Consider the following 18852-nt stretch of genomic DNA (forward strand, 5'->3'; position numbering starts at 1 on the left):
TGAAACACACTGTACTGAACATCCACTACAGGTCTAGCGATAAAGGAAAGCTTCAGAGCCCTCTGCTGTTGCGCAACTATAAGCAGCTGTTTTCAAGAGGCAGGGTGAGTTTCCTTTTGGTTCTGGAATGTTGTAACAGTGAGCACGCTTTGTCTTAAGACTGTGGATGTATGGTTTTACAGAACAGTCCGTTTATAGGAAAACACACACACAGGACAGCTAAAATAACAAGCATTTCTCTCTAATGACATCCAAACCTGTCAGTGAAGGTCTTTTCTTACTACCTACCGGCTCTGACTATGTGCCCTGCATTGAAGAAAAGTTTGAGGGTGGTGGGTGGTAGGGTTATACAGACAGCAACACAAGTATAAATAAAACATTTGCTGGAATGACTTAACAGGATTCAGCAAGACGTAATAAACAGAATTGTTTGAAGTTAGGTTCCAATCATAATTACAGTCCTTTGTTTTAATAGCAGGGGGAATAAATAAATAAAAAAAGAGCAACAGCTCACGGCAAAACACTAACAAAGAGGCTTCACTTCCTGCTATTTCAACCTATTGCACATCTAAAATGAGAGCATCTGGAAAAGAAAAACAATAAAGGGTAACAACAAACCAATAACTGAGACAAATTACACGCTTTCACCATACCATTGCGCTCTTTTTGCTTTTGTTCCAGATGCATTAAAAAGAATACAAAATAATAACAGATTGGTAAGCTAATACAATCTTAGTTAAAAATGATTTAAAAAAGGAAGAAAAAACAAAATAAACATCACCTTCAGATGTTAAAAACTAACAAAGAGTTCAAACACAGCTAACTTGAATGGATGCTTGCTGATTTTTAAAAGAAGCTGCAGATGCTCGTCCAATAAGGCAGATTATGGGAATTAAGGATGTATTTCTACAACGGAGAAAGGAAAAAAAAAAGAAGAAAGATTCTTTAAACAATGTTCATCATTCAGATCTACCAAATTGTATGAAGTACTGCCAGCTAAAAAAAAACAAAAAACCTCAAAACAGGTCCCATAGATACAGACAATGGCCTGTTTTTTTTATTTATCTTAAAGCCCCTATAAAGTTGAGCTTGGAGGCAACTAAAGATCACTCTAAATGCTATGCCCATTCATTTCCATTAAAATACACCAGTCTACAGTCCAAGACAATTATTACTGTACAGTGCATCATCTAAAGCATACTGGCAGCATTAGGAGCAACAACCAAGCTTTGCAGCAGTGCCCAATGCTTCACACTCCCAGTACAAGATGTTATGTTTTAGCATAGACTTTTCTTCAAATCCACAATTCAGGCATCTAAGGCTGTATCACTGGAATTTCTGTATCTTAATAGATCAACTGAATTCAACAGTGTATAAGTCATGCACAATGGTCATTTTAGTAACATTGCTGCTGAACTTTGGCACCCACAAACAATAATATGTGATCTCTATAAGTAAGACAAATCAATCTAAATATAACTATGTCTAGGGCAAACAACATAACATTTCAATAAGGACAGCTTACTTGTATACCCCCTCTCCCTCATACTGTATATCGAAAACAAGAAAACCAAAACACACAAAATGCAAGACTAACTACACTTAACCTATGCATCCTAATTGTTCTGCAGGCACATTTTTCCTGTTTTTCAGATAGGAATCCCACAAAAAAGTTCTGTCCCCTCACAATAAAAGTTGTGCATTACAAATTAGAATGCCCTGTACCCATAAATCAGAAAGCTGTCATTACTAACTGACGATGGCAAGGACTTTCTTTTGCGCTATCAAAATGTTTCAGAATCTTCTAATTGCCGAAAGAAAGCAGCCGTTTAACTGCTAATCCCAACCCTTCTATTAAAACATACAGTACTGTATATAGTAGGGAATATCATTGGAACAGACACTACTGCAGGCTCTTGTCAAACAGTCTTGAGAAACCATGTCAGTGTGCTTTGAAATCATACTGTAGACCAGGGAAGCAGATTGTCCAAAATGTTCGATTAGCTGTGTAAAAAAACAGCAAAGAAGGAGGTTTCTGGCGGCAGCTGATGCCAACATGAGAAAGTTCCAAAAAACTAGAGCTAGAAAAAAATCTTCGGGCTCGCACCAAATCCTTCAATGGACATTCTGCAGCCCTGCAACTATTCTGCAGCCCTGCAACTATTCTGCAGCCCTGCAAGCAGTTCCTTCAATAGCAAAGTCAGGTGTTAGTAATGAAAGAGTAGATCACAGTGACTTATATTCACAGTATGTACAATAACTTGAATGTTTTAATAAAACTTTAGCCTTCACCAGTCCAACCCATCAAAGACAGAACATATGTCACCTTGGCCCAGAGACGTGCTAATGAATTGTCATCACAATCGAAGTCATGCACATGTAGCTAGCATTGGTTGTCAAGATATATCTTAAAATAAAAAGTGTAATGTGTGCTCAGACAGAGGAAAATTGCATCCTATAAAACATCCTCAGTATTATCAGTTGCTTTATCCTAACAGCAAACATGTCTTTCTAGTTGTCAAGTCTAGCTACATGGAACATACTTGTGTTATGTCTCTATTGTCTGAATGTACCATATTCATACAATGTAATTATTTGTCAGTGTTGTGCAAGCCATTTCGAGAGCTTATGTAAGGCATTGTATCATAAACTGCTTTAGTTAATACAGAAGTGACAATAAATACAATTAGTTCTATAAATTAGGATACTTATATATACTGTACACAGTATACACATTTACGCTGTAGAAACAACTGACCTGCCAATTCCTCATTATTTTTGAAAGAAAGGATCTCGCACCAAATCTGTTGCTGGTTTCTATGGTCACACACACGAATGAATTGGGCATTTAACACCTTCCGCTTTCCTCCTTAGGATCAATGTTTCTACCAAAGTGTCACTGTATTCAGGATTGTGATGGCTTAATACAATGCAGCTGAAACAGATTACAAGTCGTGACAGTATTAATAAACATTACAATGGGCAATCACAGCATCTGCTCTCCACTTTTAAACAACAACATACTTTATACTAGAAACTATTTGATGTAGAGTAGACAAGAACATTTTGCTGATTTAAAATCATTGTTTTTTTTTCTAAATTCATTTTCTCCAAAGTTCTCTGCGTGTTTTATAAGCAAATGAAAAACAGGTTAGCACGGGTGGAATTTAACCTCCAATAGAAACCAATTTAAAAAAAAAAATAGGAGTCAAAATTACCACCTGTCTCAGTGGATCAATTCAATACAAAAACTCCCATGGGTACATGGGTGCGTACCATCACATCAACAAGCAAAACTCTATTGATGCCCCCAAAACCTGGTACAGCAGATCAGCTCAAAGGAGCAATTTTAAAAGCAACATTGACAGTTGTTAAGTTAGCGAACAATATTAAATGAAGTCAACAGTCTTTAAATAAACAGAACAAGGCAACTTTTTGAATCAAAGGAACATCAGTATTTGAATAGACATCGATAACATTCTGATGAACCATGACTGGCTACGAAATCTGGAAAAACCTCCAGCTGCTAATACATAGAGGTCAAGTCTTCAACTAAAGAAACCAAATATCAATATTACAAAATTCGATTTGTATTTCAACAAGCATCTTTACAGATGCTGAATGTCTTGGTGGCTGAATTGATTCAGCATGGATTAAGAGGTCAAGTAAAAAAGCTCAATACTTTGGTTGTGGAAAGCTGGTGTCAGAATGTTCCTCTACAATAATGAGACAGGTTCCTTTCACAATATATGGTACTGTAATGTCACTGGAACTTAGTACAAAAAATTCAGCCAGGGGATAAACAAAAGAACTACAGTAAGCCAACATGTTAAAGTGCATTTTACAATTAAACTGTAGAAGAATCATATTAAGAGAAATGATGTGCTGGATTATTAGTGTTTTTAACTAAAGTTAAAAATACACACTTTTTATGGATAGTAAATACTGTTTGAATTTACAGTTTCAGTATTACAAGAAAATAGATTTCCTGTTGCAAGTGTTTACATCACCAAATTATTTAATAAAATGGCCATGGTAAATCTGTGGTGGCTACTTCCACACTTCATTTGCACAGAATGACAATTAATCTAAGAGACATCCAGTCACTTACAGTAAACTTCAATCCTTGTAATGTATCAACAACACCAAGTTCTTTGCAGAACTATCAAGGTCTATTTTGGCACAGCAGATAAAGTTGAACTGAATGAGAAGAAAGCTGCTACGACATTTAACCTGTCTGCACCTGACCTGTCTTGATTGTAAGGCAGCAGCAATCTGTAGGATCTTCTCACACATTCAGTTTAACCCCTAGGTTTATAAAGTTGCAGCATCACTATGAAAACAAGTGACAGGTAAACCGAACTCAGAATTCACTAGAAGGATGTACTACAATATTTGTTAAGAAAACACATGCCGGTTTGGTGAGAGTCTACCAAAAACTGTAAGAGGCTGCTGTCAGGCTTATGAAATTGTGCTCTAAATAGGTAATTCCCATCATGCTGTTAGCAAGCTACAAAAATAAGTCATGGTGGGCATTTTAAAGTTTGTTTAGATTGAACCAAGGTGCAGTATTTTAATAAACTTTTTAAATTTGTCTCCCTTGATTCTGAATTAAACTACACACAAATGACAGTTACCACTAGACAGATATTATGTTGCCAGATTGCCGGAGTGTAACTATATCTACAAATACCATATTCCTTCGAATTTAAGATGCACCTTTTAAACATGTTTTGTGTTCTAAAAAAAATGACCTGCGTCTTAAATTCACCAACAAAAGACGCGATTGCCCAAGTACGCAAACAGCAACGTGACTTTCTGCCAAGACAAGAGGAAAAAAACCGTCACTGCCTGATCTCGATTCATCCATGACATACAGGCAGCCATTTTCAAAGAAGTGCCATTGTCTTCCTGAGGAATTCGAAGAGAAGCTTTTACAAATTCAGCATTTCGTTATTAGGCTCATTTCTACCAACAGTACCAGCTTGGACAGATCGGAAAAGCTGATCAAACCCCCATATTTTTAAACATGCCAAGAAATACCATAGTTCACAAAAAGAGAGAAAAACAGGTGCAAGTAATCACGTCTGGAAATGAGAATCAGCACATAACTGTAATGCTCTGTGTGACAGCAAACAGCCGCAAACTTCCTCCATACATCGTTTTCGTATATTCGTAATTGAGGTAGTATCTTTGTAAATGCATCTTTATTTGGGGTTTATTGTTTCCCACAATTTGAGGGGGGGAAATTAGGACTGCGTCTTAAATTCGAGGGTGTCTTAAATTCAAAATACAGTACAAGCTATAATTTAAAAAAAGATGTATGAAAAAACAGTGGTTACAGTATCATCAAAAAAAAGTCTCGCTTTCAGGCATTTCCACAAGGGATACCATTTCTTGAGGCCTTGCATGGCTGCTTCTGCTTGTTAAACAGTTAATAAATAAATTGGCTGGAATCTTTTTTTTTTCTTTTCTCCCCCAAACAAGACTGTGTGAAAGGGGTCTCTGTGTTACAGGTCTCTTCTGTGCAAATTGTATCAAATGTCTTGCACTAAGTACATTAGAAAGCAATTATAGCTTAATGGCTGTCTAAATCCATTATCAACATTCATCTAACCTTTAAATATTTAAAGATAATATTTAATTTGTGAAAATTAATGGACTGCCTGTAACAGCACAAGTCTATTTCGTGTTTCTGGTTTCAGTGCAAGATATCTCTGTATAGATGGAGGTTGTTTTAAACTGAGCAAACCTATTCTCTTGTGCTAGAAGAGCACAGGCCCAAGGCTATTAACTTACAAACAGTAAAATAAACTGCTAAAAGCACAAGATTATCAGCTCAAATATAGAATATTAACCATTTCAGTGACTGGTCCCCTTTTGACACTTACACTAACTTAGGTGGAAGGATCTTCCCATTTGAAAAACTTCACATCACATTACCTAAGGATTCATTAGCATGCTGTTGGGTTTAACATCTACTCCCTGTCCATTATGTTTTGGGACTACAGTACATATTACATTATTATGCATGTCTACATCAACAAAGCCACCAATAAGGGAATTGTTTCATATATACACCAGTGTGTAGATGTATATATTTAAAGTTAATGACCAACATGGAGGTCCTTTACTGGATGTTAATGACCTGCAGGGGTAGTTTATGGGCCGACGCTGTCGGGCAATAAAAAGAAGCAAGGCAGAAACTAGGATTACTAAAAGAGAGTTCCATTCAAAAGAACTGGTCTGCTTCAACATTTTTCAGATCTGATTTTGCTTTCACACTGCACTGAAGCAAACAAACCAAACTCTGTATGTCCAATCGAACAGAAATGGCCTCCTTAAGAGGTCAATTTGGTTTCATTAAAACAAATTCTGAAGGGAAGTGACTTTGTTTGGCGCATTCATATGGTACAGTACACCCTCGCTATAACAAACCTGTTGGGGTCAAAACCTTTTGTTCGTTACATCGAGGGATTTGTTACAGTGAAAGGACAATCAAAATGAACGATAAACTGTTGGAGTAAAAGTAGAATTACATGAACCTGTTCATCTCAGGTATGCAGTATTCTGTCTTTGCTTTATCCTATTCATTAAAGAATTAAAACTCAGTACAAAAAACAAAAATCCCAAACTGAAGCTGAACTTCTATTCAAAATAATTGACATAATTGTTTCAAAGTGCACCTAATCTTAATCCAACATGCAAGAATCCCTAACTGAGCTTGTATTTAAAACCAACCTGACTGACATGAAAAGTTTGACATGAAAAGCTCATCAGATCCTCGTTTGATTTATTTATTTTAAATCAATTTTGCTTTGCCGCATGGTTGCTGAACAAGCCAAAAAACAGTGTTTTTTGACAACCTATATTCATGACAGAGATTGCCTGTGTTACTCCTTTTTTCAAATGATATTGTTTTCAGCTTTGTTGCAACATAAAATTATTTTCATTTCGGATGCATAGTTACACAACGCGCACGTTTTATTAAATAAAAGAGTTGACTTCACTACAGAGGTGGCATCCCGTGCGTACAGACCGGGATGTTTATAGTGTGTGTTTAGATTCTTTTTTTTTTTTTTTATTTGGTTCGTTATAACGAAGGCCGTTATAGCGAGGGTGTACTGTATATGCATGCAAACAAACCTCACTGCAGTTCAAAGTTAAGTGCTCAAATGAACCAAGTGAATATAGTATTCCCCTTTTTCAAAAAACACTATGAAATACCACGTGTTACTTCACAACTACGTTTTTTGGACTGTGCATGCAACCACAGCCCACAACTCAAACTGTTACATTCCACAGTTCAGACCTGTGGCCCTACGCAGACTATCTAATAATTCCCAGATACACTGACAGGAAACAGGCATGTCTGATATCGAATAAATAATATAATCAGTGCCATTAGTGGATCATAGTAGTTGTAGCTGGGTGACTTTTAAATTGAATACAAGGTATGAGGATTTTATGGGGATCTTGAATTGATTTTTACATGTCTTCAAAAATTTGGAGTACCTTCTATTTTCTGAGGCATAAAAAAGAGCACGTATGCAGAGGTCTCTTGTGATTTTAAACAATTCCTTTATAAACAAAAGCACCAGCCAACTAACAAACAAACAGCAGGTCTCATTTTATTCACACACAAGGAGCCACATTTTAGCAATTAAATACATAATTACTTGGGGAATGGTATTAAAACCACATCAAAAGGGTAAACTTACAACAGCCAGGACTTTTATATCAAAACAGTTTTTATTTATTTATTTTTAACATACACGTTTCCTGAGAACGGACTAAATAATTTTTTTTTTTTTTTTAAATGCACAAAACTGATTTCTATGATATAACGGCCTGGCTGAATGTGTAATAAATCCTTGATTTATCATTGCTGATAGTAAAAGGAAAGCTCTTAAACACAAGAAAGCATTCAAGGACTATGGTACAGTGTAAAACAAACATTTTTCAAAAGGAAAAAGCACAACTCGATGAGAAAGCAATTGCTTCATGAACAGGTACAATTTTTTAATGTTAATCTTCAACAGCAATTCTGTTTACTTAATAGGGTGAAAAAAATGTATCACTGTTAAATCTCTAAAATTGAAATACCACAAATACTGAACCTGATATTTTAGTTGAGGTTGCAATTGTTACATTTTATTTGCACTTGGTATGAACATGCCAAACACAGCGATTAAGTAGTTTAAGTTGAGTGCCTGTGTGAAAGCAAAGGTATTAATTATCACCTCAGCTAGTTATATTCAACTTGTCGAGCTTAAAGTGTCATTGACTTGTACATCACTGGATCACCTGAATAATTGTTTCCAATGCAAAACAACCTTACACCTGGATTATGTTGATTAATTAAGACTCCAATCTAAAACTCCTACAAAATAAATAAGAGTAAAGGTTTAGAATTGTTTTTAACAAGAACAATTAGAATTAGAACAAGTTCCAGAATTCTGTACAGTAAACTATTGGTAAAATTACTTAGCGTGTTAACATTGCAGGTCCAAAGCATGCATTGACGTCCCTGCTATCCAACAGTTGATTTGTATTTCAATATAGCACTAGAATAAAATCATCAGTGCCATACAAAATGTACCCCAAAAATTACCATACTAAAAACAAATGTAATATTTAATTTAGAACAACTTTACATCACTTGATTTATTTATCCAGTATAAAGTGTACTCACACACAAAAGGCAGCAAGGTCTTTCAATCTAAAACAGCAGCGGATCTAAACACCACTGTCATTTTAATTATTAAACTGTTAAAATATAAACAGTCACATTTTTACTGGATTCATTTTAATAACATGTACTATACCCAAGTATATAGAATCAGATATAACATTGCAGAATGGAATTTAGCAATCCAGGTCAGTTTGGGCAATCTGGATTGGTTAATAAATTAAAGGAATATGAATAAAGAAAGACAAAATGTAAACTTAGGGCATTTTTATTTTGACAAGTTCCAAATGTATTCAAGGATTTTGTTGAAGGAAACAAACACTGCCAATGCAGGAGAAAAAAGTTCTCTTTTGTTCCGTAACATATCAGAATAAACATTTTATACTGTGATGAATACTGCAGTCTGTTTTTCACATTAATGCTTCGCTCGCTCGTACAACTAATCACAGCTTTGATCAGTGAAGGAAACTGGGAAGCTGGTTTCATCACTGCCATAAAAAAATTTACCCCACCCCAACTGCCCACTGCCGAAGTTGAAGGCCCTAAATGACTGGGTTTGTTTTAGTACTCTCTGCTGAACACCTGCAAACATCAAATAAACTTGCAGTTCCTATACTGAGGGCTGATAAAAGCCTTTCATGTGAGAACCATTGCATGAGAATGTCCCGTCAGCAGCTCAGGTTTCATTTAGCTTCTCCAGTCTTCACTTAAGAGGGTTGGAAGGGAGAAAGTGTTCAGCAAATTACATCTACAACAGCTTTATTAAAAAGAAGCATTCAATAAAAAAGTACCAAACATAAACAACATACAAAAACTAATACTGCCTTTTATATACTTGTGTTCAATGTTTGGAAACGTTTTATATTAGCCATAACTGACGTTACCAGTTTGTACCATCTGAGACAATATTTTTTTCCAGCGCCTGTACCAATATGGGTGTTCAGAATGATAGATAATCTTGTAGGCAGACAAAACATGGAATTCCTTTCACATGCACATATGCAATATCACTCATACATACACACATAGCTAGTGCACATGTTAGCATGTTATTAAAAGAAATAAAAAAATACTCCCATTTCTAATTGCATCTTCCAAGGAAACATGCTCCTCCAGTCTCAATCAGATCTCAGAAAAGCAATAAGCAATCAGACAAACAGAGACTAAGCGCAGAAAAAAACCCTGAAAGCCTCCTTGTAGTAAATTATGTTTTAAGCCCCGGCACTGACACAAAAAGCAATGTAGCCTCACACAATGGCATAAGGGAACGAACCAGATGTTAGTTTACCAATAACTAGAAAATAACACCTGAACCTCCTCAGGTCAGACTATCGAATCATTCAAAGCATTGACTATTGCAGAGGTGCTCTCCTGACTTACTGTACAAGCAAAGGAAACTTGTCCAGCTCTTTAACTTAATTTCAGTAATACGGTATTTAGTAAACGTGCTTTGTAAAAAGTTTCCTGTTTCATGTACATTTCCAAAGCATGGAAATTATGACGAACAAGTATTTTAACAAAGGAGAAAAAAAAAAAAGCAACTCATGTCTAATAACCTCCCCCACTAAACCTAGGTAAACTCAAATATTCCCAACACAAATATATCAGTGCACACATAGGAACAAAGTAAATCTATGCAAAGGCAAGGCCAATGCACAAACCTTTGTTCTATTTCGGTATGAACGCCACAAGGCCTAATTTTTTATTTTTTTTAATTTAGTCGTTGCCAATTATTTTTATTATTTTCTCCCAATTTGGAATGGCCAATTATTTATTACGGTTGGCTCACCGCTACCACACCTGCGCTGACTCGGGGGGGGCGAAGATGAACACACGCTGTCCTCCGAAGCGTGTGCCGTCAAGCCGACCGCTTTTTTTCACACTGCAGACTCACCATGCAGTCACCCAAGAGCTACAGCGTCGGAGGACAACGCAGCTCTCGGGCAGCTACAGGCAAGCCCACAGGCGACCAGCCAGACTACAGGGGTCGCTAGTGCGCGGTGAGCCGAGGACACCCTGACCGACCTAACCCTCCCTCCCCCCAGGTGACGCTCGGCCAATTGTGCGCCGCCCCTTGGAAGCTCCCGTCCTCGATCGGCAAAGGAATAGCCTGGATTCGAACTCGCGACTTGCAGGCTATAGAGCGCATCCTGCACTCACGTGGAGCGCCTTTACTGGATGCGCCACTCGGGAGCCCCCACAAGGCCTAATTTTTGGCTGCCAAAAACCATTGGTCAGAACAATGTTAGGGTTTTTTTGTCGTTTGGCAGTTCTTTCTTTTTTTTTTTTTCTTATAGCTTTAGTTTTTTTTTTTCTGCCGTGTCTTCATTTTAAGGATCATGCTGGGAGAATGTGAAGCATCCCTTTAAAATCTGTTCAAGACAATCAGAATTCCCTCTCTTCTCTTGCGCTCTCCCCCCATAAACCCTCTACATCCGTGCTCATACCTGTACCAGATGGCATTATGATGTACCTCAGCAGATGATTATTCAGGGGGCATTAGTTCTCTGCACATTGGACAGCATTAGCTCTTAGAAAGGCATTGCAAGTGTTCTTCTATTTGTCTGTAGAATAAGTGGAATATTGCTCTGCTACAGTGGTATCAGGAGAGTTTTATCTTCTAAAATTCTGGGTGTCAGGTTCTATGAATTGGGAGTGTAACGCAACAACCAAATGTCTGGGTATGCTATGAAAACAGTACCAAGGTTTTGTTTTGCACATAAAAACAAACCGACTTGCTTTCAGCTAGTAAAACTAAGGGGGGTGGGGGGGGGGTGCACAAAAATACTTTGGCCTTGCTGCTCCCTAATTTCTGATTTTGATTTGCTGCAGCCAACAATTATATTAGAAAAAGAAGACATCAATAGTGAATTCACAGAAACAATTAAATAAACACAGCTGGTTAAGAGCTTATCAAACAAACGCACTCTTTCAGCAAATTTCAAGGAGACACAGAAGCTCAAATGACAGACAATACCTTTGCAACAACAATTACAAAAAACAAACAAAAAAAGCTAGCATCATCAAAATTCAAGCACTTAGGCAATTCCTTAACACTTTTTAGACTGGGTTAAGCTCCAACAACAAATACCAACATGCTAACACAGGACGAGGCAGTCACTACAACAAATCTCAGTTAAAGGCCATAATAAGACAGTCTTGGCACTGCTTTGCACTAGTCTCTCTCTGCCTTGTAGCAGGAGAGGGCTAGTAGGAGCCAATAGATCTTGAGTTTGAATCCAAGTTTATCCACTGGCCCACTGTGTGACCTCTTTGTACCTGAGCCAAAATTTTTTTTAAATCTTAGGCAACTACACGTTCACTGTGTAGATAGAGTAGTTAGACACCCAACCCTATTTACACATATAGATCAGTTGTTTTCTCTTTTCATACAGATATAAAAATACCAAGTATAGAACAAATGTTCAATGGTATTATTCCCTTTTGACACATTTGTTTATTCCCAATGCAACTTTTCTTTAGCACATAGTCTCTGTATAGACTATGGAAGTAAATTACACAAAGTAATTTTAAATGTAGAAATGAAGCACATTCTCGGAAATAAACAAACAGCTTTAACAGCCTCTCAAGAGTATCCTCTAAAGCAGTGACTATGACTAAAGAGGCAGTCCTGTAAAAATGTTTTTTTTTTTTAATGACAGAAAATGTTAAATACATACATAACTGACAGCTAATTAGTCCAGGTTATTACCTTTCAAACGAGCCATTGACGATCACTCTAGGAATTGTAGACCCGGAGAAATTATGTTTGAAGTGGCGAGTGTCAGTGAAACTGCAGCGAACAGAGTCGAAATGGTGTTTTTACCGGATTTAATGTAAATCGTGTATTTCTTCCTAGACTTAACCAAAAAAGTTCTGATTTAGCTTCATACATAAATGTTAACAACACATTCTTAAAAGTTTTGAAATGTTTAATTTTTTTTTGGCATTGTAGTATGCAGAGGAGGTGGGGAAGCGGAGAGATTGGCTCTCTGAGTGTAAGGGCAGCTCTGCAGTATACAATGCCAAATCAAACGCTTCAGTGGGTGGGGGCTCATTTAGCTTCATATTTTGCTGGCAAAATAAATATTTATTTTGTGAAAACCCAGATTTATGTTTTCAGATTTAATAACTGATCGATAATGTTTTCTCAGACCAAGGGTAAAAAAAAAAGATTGAAGTTACACGTATTTATTCACAGATTTATGTAAAGCTGGTTCCACACCTGAGCGATCAGTTGCGCAATTTAGTTGCATGCAACGAGTCGCTTATATGTGGACATCCCTGTAACCAGTTGCACAACCAGTTGCTTGAAGTAGAGCCGGGCTCTACTTTCCAAGCAACCTCCTGAGCGACTTCTGTAGACATAGGCGATCACGTGGCAATTTGTGAACTCTGATTGCACGGCTTGCATATCCTGTCATAAAGAAGTGCTAATTTAAAAAATGTCAGCGGTAAAATTAAACGGTTTCATCCAGCTTTTACGTGACTTTGTTTTTTTCTTTAGGGAATATGGCATTTAAAATAACAACAGTTGAAAAAATAATAACAGCCAACTCTTCCTCGTTAATTACTGGACACATTACGACCTGACCAAAAAAAGTGTCACCTCAGTTGTCAAAAAATAAATAAAATAAATACAATTCTAAACCTGTAGACACGGGACAAAAAAATAAAACGTGTCAACTCGGTTGTCAAAACCAAAAAATACTACTTCACCTTGTATATGGAATAAAAATGTTGAAAAAAAAAACCTGTCACCTCAGTTATAAAAAAATGAACCTTGTTGCACAAGTAATTGCTCAGATGTGGACACAACAATTGCTCGCAACTGAGTTGCGCGATTTCGGGAGCAATTGGGTTGCACAACTGATCGCTCAGGTGTGGACCCAGCTTTAGAAATATTAGCTAAATGTTGACAAGTCAAGTTTAAATTTTTTTTTTTATATATTTAAAACATTGAATTTGTGAAGCGTGTTTTCAACATCTAAAAAGAATTTTATCTGAAAGTACCATTTTCAAAACTTTTAATGTGTTTGTTAACATTTATGTATTTAGCTAAATCTAGACTTTTGGCGGTTAAATCTAGGAAAAAAATACACGACTTACATTAAATCCGGAAAACAAACACCTGTTAAAATATAAAGTTAAGTTCTAACGTTCCAATGTGCGTAGGGGCGGGGGCAGGTGCAAAATGTATGCTAAGTAAGGGGGGCAGCATATAAAAAGTTTGCACACCACTGCTTTAAAGTGTCCGAAACTGAACACCTTCATTGGATACTCACTGTATGACCCACTGTACAGTGAATGCTCTGGGCCAGGTACTGTAGAAACACATCTCCTTTTCAGTTACTGAAATTATCTAAAGAGGCATAGGCCCCTAACCCATGGGGCAGAAGGGGTAAGTGCCCCCCCCCCCCCCCACTTTGAATATTGGGGGGTCGAACTATATATTTTGACCCTCCACTTTTTTTTGTTCATTATATATTAGACTATGTTTGGCACTGATTTTGCTTTTTATTAACCCTTTGCAGTCCATTTATTAAGTGCGCGTCAGGTCCAATTTATTTTCACATGCGCAGTTAATTTTAGACGCGCTGTTTAAAATGTATTTTTTTCCCACAGTCAAACGGGTTTAAATGGCCCTGCATATCAACAAAGCACTCACTAGGCTTCTCCAGCCCCACCACACCCTTTCATTCGCTATCGCTTTCATCTATGTAAGAAATAAATAATAATAAAAATAATAGTGGTACATACCGATCGATCATCTCCTGATCACTCGTTTTATCACCAAACTCCTCAATATTGCGATCAAAGTCATTATTTTATTACTATAACATCTGAAAAAAGCTCTGCAAATGTCCATGATAGTCTCTGTGCGCTGACGCACTCAGCCAGCTTGTTTACTATGACCGCCCCGTTATCTGATACCAGGGCCATATGTATGACTATTCATGAGATACGCCTTTTTTTTTTTTTTTTTTTTTTCCCCCCGACTTGTCTCGGCTCCTGTCGCTCCCACTCGGCAATTGAATGGTTTTCTCTGCTTTTTCCGGAGAAAAAACGACTAGAAACCCGTTTTTTGCGTTGGTATAATGATGTCGGACCCAGTCCGACAAAGGACCTGAGAGGAATAATTGTAATGTCGGACCCAGTCCGACAATGGGCCGCAAAGGGTTAAAATAAAATATAAAAATGGAAAAGTATTCAAAGGATATGACACATTTATAAACAATCACAATTAATTATCCCCACATGAACATATTGTTTTGACCCAAGGTTTGCACCGTGGCTAACAAAAAACGTAAAGTGAATGTGAACTCGGCAAGCGGTCAAGAGAGAGAACTCAACGAAATATTAATACTTAACTATAGTAGGCACATATTTTTTATTACTCCCAAAAATATCTTAAGGAAGAGAGAATATCAAACCATTATTAAAAGAAAAAAGGTAAGGAAGAGAGAATATCAGATGGTTATTAAGTTGGTAAATATAATATTAAGTTAGCAGGTTTATGTTGCCGCGGGGCCATGAACAAGTTCAAGTTCAATTCCCACTTAAATCTTTTATTTTGGAACTTAGATTAAGCAGTAGTAAACATATCAGATAGTGGCATTTCAAAATCACATGAGCCTGATTTTACTTAAGCTACTTGTAACTTAAGTTGCTCTTTGCTGGTATTAACGTTCAGGTTTCACATCAAAGCATGTGTACTTACTAATAATTTAAACTCACATGCATTTAATAATAAACATTTAGGTATATTATGTAAAACATTTAGAAATAAATGCCGAGTCATAAAAAGGGAAACTCCTCAATATTTACTAAAGGAGTTGATATACTGAAATCTCATTTAGGCTGGCATTTAGTGTTTCAACCAATTAGCACTAAGCATTGCCAAGTGAGGGCGGTGCTTATTGTTTCAACCTATCAGGACCAAGCATTGCCCTGCAAGTTCTGTTAGTCTCGCAGCAGCTGGTTTCGCTGTGATAGCTGAGCACAGCCATGTCTGATGACAAAACACGAAAAACTATCATCCAGCACTACATTTAAAACAAAGCCAAGTAAAGAATATTTTAAATTAACATACATGTCAATATATCTCAATAAGCAAGCCATATTACAACATTTTGTACATGTTATTCTATGTGTTTGTTTAGCACTTTGTGGCAGTCTGGCTCGCAGTGGTGAGGTTGATGACGTCACGGACCAGGAAGTAACTCAAACCAAAACAATGGATGGGCGGTTGAAGCTGAGTGCAACGGCACTCAGCGTATTTATTAATAAACAAAACAAAAGATTTAAACAAAACAACAAAACACAAAACAAAAGGGCACGAGGGCCAAACGAATAAACAAACAAACAAGTGTCGTGCTGGATACTCCATCACGTTTTAGCAATTGTTTTTGCTCGCTCTCCCGTGTTTTCCCGTACTCTCCTCTGTACACTCCACTCCAAGTGCAGAGAGCTGCAGGTTTATATATTCTGGCCGAGGGATTAACTAGTTGTTAATTATCTTATTATTATCCCTCGGCCAGAGTCTGCACGCGTTTGGTAAGGATGCATGACTGTCAGCTCGTTAAATAATCAGTAGCTGATCAGCCATGCATCCTCACAGGGTTTTTAAATATATAATAAAAGACGCGGCGCTTTTACCCGCGCCGCAAACAAAAATACAAATAATAATACATAGGGGCGGGACACTCCGCCACACACCTCCATTTAATAAGCTACATATCAGAATTATAGGTACAGTGTAGCATTGTCCAGATATACCACTAGTGCTATTTGTGTTTGTGTTTAATAAATGCTCAGTTAGTAAATATTCTACATTTTATGTTGAAACACATGCCCAATTTTGTAGGTTTGCTATTACAAAAACAGTAAAAGTTAGGTTTCCCAGAGCTTCTTAGCAACAAAAAAATTTGCCTTGCTATGCTCGGCAGTTCTTCTTTACCTTTGCCCCCCTCCCCCCTCCCCCCTATAAACAAAATTAGGCGCCCATGTAAAGGGGGCTACAGAATATTCACAATAGATACAGAGGGAAAACATGGAAATGTTACCAGCAAAACTATAATAAAGTCAAACAGAAATGTTTTTCACTCAGGCATTAACACCAATGAAGGCATTAGCTGTCTACTTCATTTACAATAGTGTCCTATAGTTATACCTGTTACCAGTACTGTCACTTCAAGCTCTTTCTCATGTAATATAATAACTATCAGAGATGTTTACGCTGCAATGCATTGTCCCAAATTACCATACAAATCCAGGAGCATATTTATATTAAAATAAAAATAAAAACCAGTCTCAGATGTTTTTGGTTGCTTTATAATACCGTTGAAATAGTTACAGAAAACACGGTCAAACGTTTAAAAGGTCGTGCACGGCTAATCTCACTACAGCTGAAATAGATATAATTAGACCTGCCAGGGAAAGCCCCACAAGACAGGAGACTTAGATATGGTACTCAAATATTATTATAATTAAGATTTATTATAATTATTATAAATAATAATAATAATAATAATAATAATATTGCGAAAATGCCCATTAACTCCTAATCCACTGTACAATTAGGGCACATCTTTTTGTAGTCTTTCTGCTTACTGGGAGTATGATACACTAACACACTCGGCAGGAAAAAAAAAATAGTATTAAGAGACTCATGTTCTCGTTTCATCTTTATTTTGAATGCAATCAGTCCAGATTGACTGACAAGCATGACAAAAACAGATTCAAATGAATAAGCAAAAGAATACACAGTCTCATGTAGATCACTTTATCTGTCACTATACAAGCGCATCAAATAAAGCAGGATATTATTAAAACATTCTTACCCTGAACTGTGACTTAATAAGCTATGCTGATTAAGAAAACAAAAATACGGCATATGATCAGCATATCTGCCTCTACAAGACATATACAATTGTAAGAGTTGGCAAGAGGATGGGGGGTTTATTCTCTGTTGCACTCTTCCCTTTTAAAACAAATAAACAGAAATAATGATATCTCAATAATTATAGTTAAAAAAGAAATGAATTGGTAAAAGCTCCAAACAATGGTCTGCTTGTCCTTATGTTTCGTTACACATGCAGTGCATATTGTATGACAAGTAAAAACCCACAGCTTAATATCAAATAGCTAAGCAATTTTACTAAGCATACAGTAGCTACTGTAAGAAGGGGGAATGGACATCACTCCATATACCAGTTAACTGTGTATAAATAACGCTGTTTATTAATAAACACTCAATTTGTTTTTTAAATGCAATAGAGCTGGACCATTTGCAGGATGCAAGTTGAAAAACCAACCCTTAAACACTTAAGATCGCTGTATTTGGATAGATGATCCAGCAGATGATCCTAATCTCTGGATATTTCAACATAGACATCCATATGCTTGTGAAAAAGATTCCTTCCCCCAAGCCCCCTTTAACCCTTTCAGTCCTGAATTATTTGTCGAAATTACATTATGTAATTCAAAAGGGGGACTCCTTTATTAAGAATATTTTCTACATATATTTATACACTACCTCAGACTGGGTCCTAGGAGTCACGTTTGGTTCCAATATGATTTCTGACAGCATATGTTAGCATACAGCATAAAGATTGAGGTCCCGCCAGGACTGAAAGGGTTAAACATTACATGTGATATGAAGCATACAAATCACAGAGGTAAGTCATATACCTGGGAGAACCCAGGCAAGTGGTCAGATGCACAGACCCCGAAACCATCAAAACCCTCCTTAGAGCTCTTGTGTTTAGACCTTTAGATGTTGCATAATTATTTTCAGTGCTCATTAAATACATCTGATTGGTGCAAAGCACCATATACGTGTGGGCTTCTTAGAGCAATCAAATTCATTAAAATGTAAAACACAAGTCTAATTTGTTGTATTCACGGATATTTAGGTTTTGTGCAATGAACATGTTTTGTAACCAGTTATGTTTAAGATTTAAGAAACCCTAAACATAAACCGGATTATTATTTTTTTTTCTTTTTTCTTTTTTTTTTTTTTTTAATTATGACACGCCTCAATGCAGCACCATTTACACAAGTTTGAGAGATGCTTATTTTTCAAATTATTCTGCTGTCGTTCTTTACACAGAAAAATACAAAGAACAGCTCAGCTGTCAAAAATATGTCCCGAAGTT

The 18852-nt window shown here is 36.8% G+C and overlaps 1 protein-coding gene across 12 annotated transcripts in view; it reads right to left on the reverse strand.

Moving 5' to 3' along the window:
* Nucleotides 1–18852, reverse strand: part of LOC117972799 (transcription factor 4-like) — a 175617-nt gene that overhangs the window by 152784 nt on the left and 3981 nt on the right. The gene's annotated exons all lie outside the window — the stretch shown is intronic.

This window comes from Acipenser ruthenus, chromosome 1 (assembly GCF_902713425.1).
Source record: "Acipenser ruthenus chromosome 1, fAciRut3.2 maternal haplotype, whole genome shotgun sequence".
In the NCBI taxonomy this organism is placed as follows: Eukaryota; Metazoa; Chordata; class Actinopteri; order Acipenseriformes; family Acipenseridae; genus Acipenser; species Acipenser ruthenus.